The sequence below is a fragment of the Haemaphysalis longicornis genome, unplaced genomic scaffold, assembly GCF_048455015.1.
Source record: "Haemaphysalis longicornis isolate Haplotype H1 unplaced genomic scaffold, Haemaphysalis longicornis Haplotype H1 scaffold_7, whole genome shotgun sequence".
NCBI lineage: Eukaryota > Metazoa > Arthropoda > Arachnida > Ixodida > Ixodidae > Haemaphysalis > Haemaphysalis longicornis.
The window spans coordinates 54,238,453-54,244,578 of record NW_027526422.1 but is presented as its reverse complement, the minus strand read 5'-3'; the positions used below and the strand labels follow the sequence as shown (position 1 = coordinate 54,244,578).

General features: G+C 48.9%; 1 long non-coding RNA gene across 1 annotated transcript; it reads right to left on the bottom strand.

The window, feature by feature from the left end:
• Positions 1–3,245: 3,245 nt before the first annotated feature.
• Positions 3,246–4,405, bottom strand: LOC144144310 (uncharacterized). The gene is made up of 4 exons (XR_013317213.1): positions 4,038–4,405; positions 3,799–3,972; positions 3,645–3,719; positions 3,246–3,309 (listed from the first exon to the last, which is right to left on the bottom strand). It is a non-coding gene; the product is annotated as an uncharacterized LOC144144310 (long non-coding RNA).
• Positions 4,406–6,126: the final 1,721 nt, after the last annotated feature.

The following is a 6,126-nucleotide window of genomic DNA, read 5'->3' as shown; positions in this document are numbered from 1 at the left end:
TCGGGGCGACTCTGCGGCAGAAAAAAATTGGCCCCAGGCTGCCCAGGTGGGAATGTTCCCGATACGCCAACGCAGCAGTAACGAGAAAGGGGCGCTCGCCCCGTCCCACGCGCGACGTCTCGGGGTTCCATTTCTGCCCGTCCGCGTTTCTTCCCTCTGCACGAATTCTTCCGTGGAACGGGTACGCCATGCCGTGGAGAGTCCACGACTGCTTGCAATTTTAGGATAAGGGAGACACCCGAGTGCTCAGCTGGCAGACTGGCGTTGAAGCCCGTCCTCTGGCCCGACGTGGGGATGTCGTTTTTTCCCCACAATCTGTGCAAGCTGCGTCAGGCAATGAAAATATACTGCCTGTCGTTGCATGCAGAGAGAGAGAGAGAGAGAGAGAGAGAGAGAGAGAGAGAGAGAGAGAGAGAGAGAGAGAGAGAGAGAGAGAGAGAGAGAGAAAGAGAGAGAGAGAAATTTAATGAAAACTGGGGAGCTTATCCCTGCGAATGGCTGGGCTTGCTTGCTACTTCAGGTGGGGGCGAAGAAACGGCTGCTTGAGCGTTGAATTATGTGCCGCAGTAAAAAAAAGACCTGAAGAAGGAGGAGGCGGAAGAGGGAAGGTAATAGTAAGGCCGGCAGATTAACCAGGTTTAGAACCCGATTTTGCTACCCTGCACTGGGCGAGGGGGGTCCTGCGAGTAAATGATAGGGCAGACGAAAAGGAGCGGACAAGCGCGCGCTCTAGTCCCTTTTAGGCATTATAGTCGTTCGCGTAAGCCTGTATCGTTCAGGAAACGTAGAAGAAATTTCTTCGCCTTGTATGAAGTCGATGGCCGAGGTCGACTTCACAATGGCTCTTGGAAAACGCGGGAGGTGAGGCGTCACGTTGGCTGAAAGAATGACCTTGGCTAAAGGTATCTCGTACCGCGTGATGCGTGTGCTCGTAATAGCGTGAAGCCGAAGTAACGCTTCGCTTAGAGTCTCATCATGATAAGAATATAATAATTTGCTTCTAGACGGTACATGCGAAAGCGGAAGGGGTAATCACGATGATTTTTTTACCGTATTAGGGACGGTGGAAGAACAACTCAGCTGCATTTTATCGATGCAATAATTTTGCCTGTCTGCGCGGGGCATACATCGGCAAAGTTGGCCCGGCTCACCCAAAATCACTCAAAAATATATTTTGGTATCACCACTTACCCAAAATCAGACTCAGTACGCAAAACTCAGAACTCACTCAGGCTCAGAACTCAAAACGAACTCAGAACCATTTGACTCGGACTCAACCCTCAAAATGGATTCACAACTCACTCGGGCTCAGTACTCAAAATGAGCTCAAAACTCACTCGGGCTCAGTACTCAAAATGAAGTCAGATCTCAAATGGTCTCAAAACTCACTCGGGCTCAAAACTTAAAATGTACTCAGAATTCGTATGGAGTCAAAACTCAAAATGAACTCAGCACTCAAAATGGACTCAGAACTCATGTGGGCTGATGGTACAAACTCAGTTGGGCTCGAATTCCCTCAGGATTACTCGGGCTCAAACTCACGATGCCACACTAGCCTCGTGCTCACTCACACTCAAACTCACGCGTGAGTTTGAGCCCAAGTGAGTCCGAGGGAGTGGACTCATAAGTGAGTCCGCCGACCTCTGGTGTGGTGTCATATGGTCTCCTCGATTTGGCTACACTTTCTGCACTAGTTCACAAAAGTGCCGTGCAAGTGCAGCGCCAGTTCTTTGAGTGCGAGTGCAGCCGTACACTAGCGCTTTCCGTGCAGCGGCCGAATCGAGGGCAAAAGTGCACAAACGTCGTCTGCTGCGGTCCGCGTTTGCGCGCGCGCGTTGTTTTTTTATTCGAAATGGCGTGCATTTTGGCTGCGGCCATGGAAATTGTGGACTCCGACAGCGACGAGGAATTTGACTGTGCCCTTTCTATTGCTTTGTGCAAAGTGGCACGGGTCGACCGTCACCGAGTGAACGGGTACTTCGAACAGGTGACAACCAAATACTTAGACTTCGAATTCAAGAGGCTGTTCCGGTTGTCGCGCGAGACGTTTGACAATTTGTGCGCGCGGTTCAGGCTCTCGCCGTTCTTCCCGAAAAGTGTCTCCGGCCGTCCACAAATCACAGCGGAAAAGAGTTGCCTGATAACACTGAGCTACCTTGGTAGCCAAACCAGCATGTACTCCGTAGCCGATAGATTTGACGTTTCGGAATCGTCGGTTGTGGTGTGCATGCGGAGGGTGCTGAACTTCTTGCAAGCGGTAAGCGCTGAAGTGATATGCTGGCCAAGCGCTACCGACATGGCCCGCAGCAAAATGGCCTTCCTGGCAAAAAGCGGCGGGAAAGGGCCCCGCAACACCGTGGGGTGCATTGATGGCTCGCACATCGAGATCCTGAAGCCAGACGAGTCCACTGCCTCGTATATCAACCGGAAGAAGTGGCCGTCAATTATTCTGCAGGCAGTTTGCAACGACCAGAACAAGTTTTTGGATGTATTCATTGGCTTTCCTGGTTCTGCTCATGATGCCCGGGTGTTGAGAGAGAGCCCTTTCTTCGAAGAGGCTGCAGCCAAGTGTGGCGATGGTTATATACTTGGAGATTCTGCGTACCCCATGCTACCTTGGCTTTTGCCACCATACAAAGACAATGGCTCCAGTTTTTTTTCGTGGAAAAAAAGATTCAACAAGTACCACAGCCAGCAGAGGGTGGCCATCGAAAACTGCTTTGGCCTTTTGAAGCAACGCTTCAGAAGACTATACCTTGTCGATGCCAAGACAATTATGCAGTGCTGTCGCATTGTTATGGGAGCATGCGTGCTTCACAACTTGTGCAACTCTGAGAGGGATTTCATTGAAGATCTTGCAGACGTGCCTGCTCATGATGACGTTGGCAATGATGAAGAATCTTGTGAAAGCGACGCATCTGCTGCACAGTGTGAAACCCGAAGAAGACACATAGCCCAGCATCAATGCTGAACAACATGCAAATCATCGCAAGAAACTGACAGAACTCTTTTATTTGCCTCGACTGCACACGAGAAAGCACGTGTGATCATTTTTTTCCCTCGACAGCAGATACAAGACGCTCAAGAAGGCGCATTTTTTCTTCATGCTGCTTTTGTTTTGCAGCCATCGCATCCTGCATTACTCTAATCAGGCTGCCGATGGTTGTGTTCCTCTGCCGACTGCCGCCTCTCGCCGGTGCTGTAGCTTCTCTGCTGCGGGGTGCAGGTGCCTCCTCAGCTGGAGCTTCCTCATCACCAGCTTCACCCACAGGCTCATTTTCTGGAAGCATGTTCTCTCCATCCCTGTTGCTTTCGAAATAATAAAAATTGTCAACAAACGTCACGCAAAGTGTGGGCATTTGTGCAGTGGATAGGTCAATTCACAGTAAAGAGAATTTCATTTCAAATGAAGGGATCGAATTCCCACGGTTATCCGGATGGCCACGCTTGATATATAATTCAGCCATACTGCCATACTGATGGGAAGTTTTACCACAGAAACATGCATGCATATAGCAATTGTGCCAGCTAACAATTCTGTAGAAATGCACATTAAGCGCAGTTTAAATGTACCGCCAGAAAATTAGGACACATATATATTTAATGGGATTTCTTTCGAAAATAACGTGGTGCTGGAAACTTACGCAACAATCCTTCCTGGGGCGAGCAGTGCAACAGGAGCAATATGGTGCTCACGCTCCAAAACCTCTGCAAGTTCCCTGCCAAGAAAACGCATATTTAAAAATGATCCTCAGTCAGAAAATGAGCAAAAAAAAGTGAAAGGTCTGCTGCTCATACTCTTCCAACTCGCACGCTGCAGGGGGGCGACCGGTTGAGCCATTCCTCATTTTAGTTTTTTTGTAGGCGCGCTCCATAGTCTTCCATTTATTCTCCACTTGGAGTGCACTCATGGGACATCGGAACGCTGAGCTGATTTCGTGGGCTATTTTTTCCCACATGGCCTTTTTTGTCCTGTGAAAATAATTTACCGTATATTAGCACCGCAAGTGTGGGTACGATATATATGATGGGCTTACTTATATCCTCCCGAGATTCCAATCTTTTCCTTCAGTTCCTTGTATTTGCAAATGAGGAACTTCGCCTTGTTGGCGCTCCACACACCGCTCGTTGCACTGTCGGCGGACGGTTGTGACGCAGGGGTTAAAAGCTGACCAGCCGGCGAAGGCGAAGCTGCAGGCTGGGTCGCAGGCGGGAGCGGAGAGTGAATGACGGCAGGAGGTGAGACCTGCAGCTGACTAGCGACAGCGGCTACCGGGAGCGTAGGGCTGGCTGGCGCTTCTTCGTGCTGGATGCTGATGTAAAGGCCGTCTATAGCACAAGAAAGAGGTTGCAGCGAGTTATCACAAGTGTTTCTTTCCGCTCTGCCGGTTCTGCCTAAGGCATCTTAGACTGCATCGAGCGAGCTTCAATAAAAGCTCATCTCTTGGTCAAAATAAAAGTTAATTCTCTCTATCTCGGTTTCACTCACCTTGCGTTATGTACAAAAACGCGCTAACTTGTCGCAAGTGACCACCATTCTCATCTAAAACGGGAAACGCTGTCGCTTCCACTCCGTTGACAGACACAACTATCATGATGGTGGAGTCGGTGGAATCGTCTGCTACGATGCGCACCAAAAACCGCGCCTAGGCGCGCTGCACTGGCTGCACCTTGCACGAGAACTCGCACAGGGGCTAGTGCAGAAGTGTAGAAGAACTGGTGCAGCACGGCGTCAAATCGAGGGCCGAAGTGCAGGTGGCGCTAGCTGCACTGGCAAATCGAGTGCGCGAGTGCTGCACCGGCTCAACTGGTGCAGAAAGTGTAGCCAAATCGAGGAGACCAATAGAGTTAGCTGAGGAAGCACGGGAACCAACACAGCTTACGTGCGCCCTATTTTATCCAAAAATAGGATTTATGCCAGGCCCTTAAAAGTAAAACTGCCTTTACGTAGTTCATGAGCTATAAAACATAGTTGTAGCCGTCAGCATGATCTGCTTCTAACGAAGGAGAACTTGTTGGATGAGTCGGTTAATCTTGATGGGAACACGTCGGCTCAATAAAAGGCCCGACCAGCAACACATGGGATTTCGCTCCTCCTGTCTTACCCAAAGCTCAACCCTTTTATTACGCAATGCCTGTGTTTGTCTCTAATTCACCGGGAGATGATCCGCTCATGATGGTTCGGAATAATGAGGGGCATCCCGATGCGTAAGAGGCTCTGGTGCGTTTTTCTGTTTCTCAGGTTGTGAAAAAAAGGAAAGTTGATGCGCAGTCCCGCTGCTAGGAGAAGATCTGAGAGGACTAAGGGGACATGGTCTCATCTTTCTTGAAGGGCCAGTTGCTGATGAGAGACGCCGACGTGCTATGCAGCGGAAGGGACATAATTGTGACTCATTTCGTCAACAGGGGCATGAAGTGGTGTGAGGCACTCGCATCACTCACTCGATGATTTCGTTGAGGGGTGTGTGCGCTTATCTGCGTGTTTATTACAACGCCTGTGTTTACATTGTAGTTACATAGCGAACGAGAGACATGGTACGCGCCCTCGCTATTCGTTATGACCGCTAAAGGTGCATCCTTGCTGCTTAAACACTGCACCACGCATAAGATATTATAGTACTTTCCTTCAGAATAGTAGGCTGGGAAGGTTTCCTTTTTGTTATGATTGCAGTACCGCTCCTCAATCTCGAATTATGTGCCTACTGTTAGACCCAGAAAGCTTGCAAGGAATCGAAAAAAATGGCAGTCGATCCCGCACCTGCCAGTGGTACCTTAATAGAAATATGGTATAACAACCTGCATACAAAGTTAAAGGCAATGATCATTATTTAGTTATTGATACTGTTAACCGTCGCTTGAGGGTCGTAGCAGGGAGGGAGTATAAAAGTGAGTATAAAAAGAAAACAGAAAAAACAAGAAAAGGCAATCACAAAGCAATGCACACAGGAAGGCACAATTGTAAGTAGTTTAACTGTGACGAAAATAGGCATCAATTTCACCATAAAAAGTTTGCACAACGGTGCTATTGACAACACGGCATGGTAAACTATTTCATTGTTCTATGGCATCCGGAATAAACTGACCACTGGAAAATGTCAGTCCGAGCTATGAAAGGTTGTATGGAAT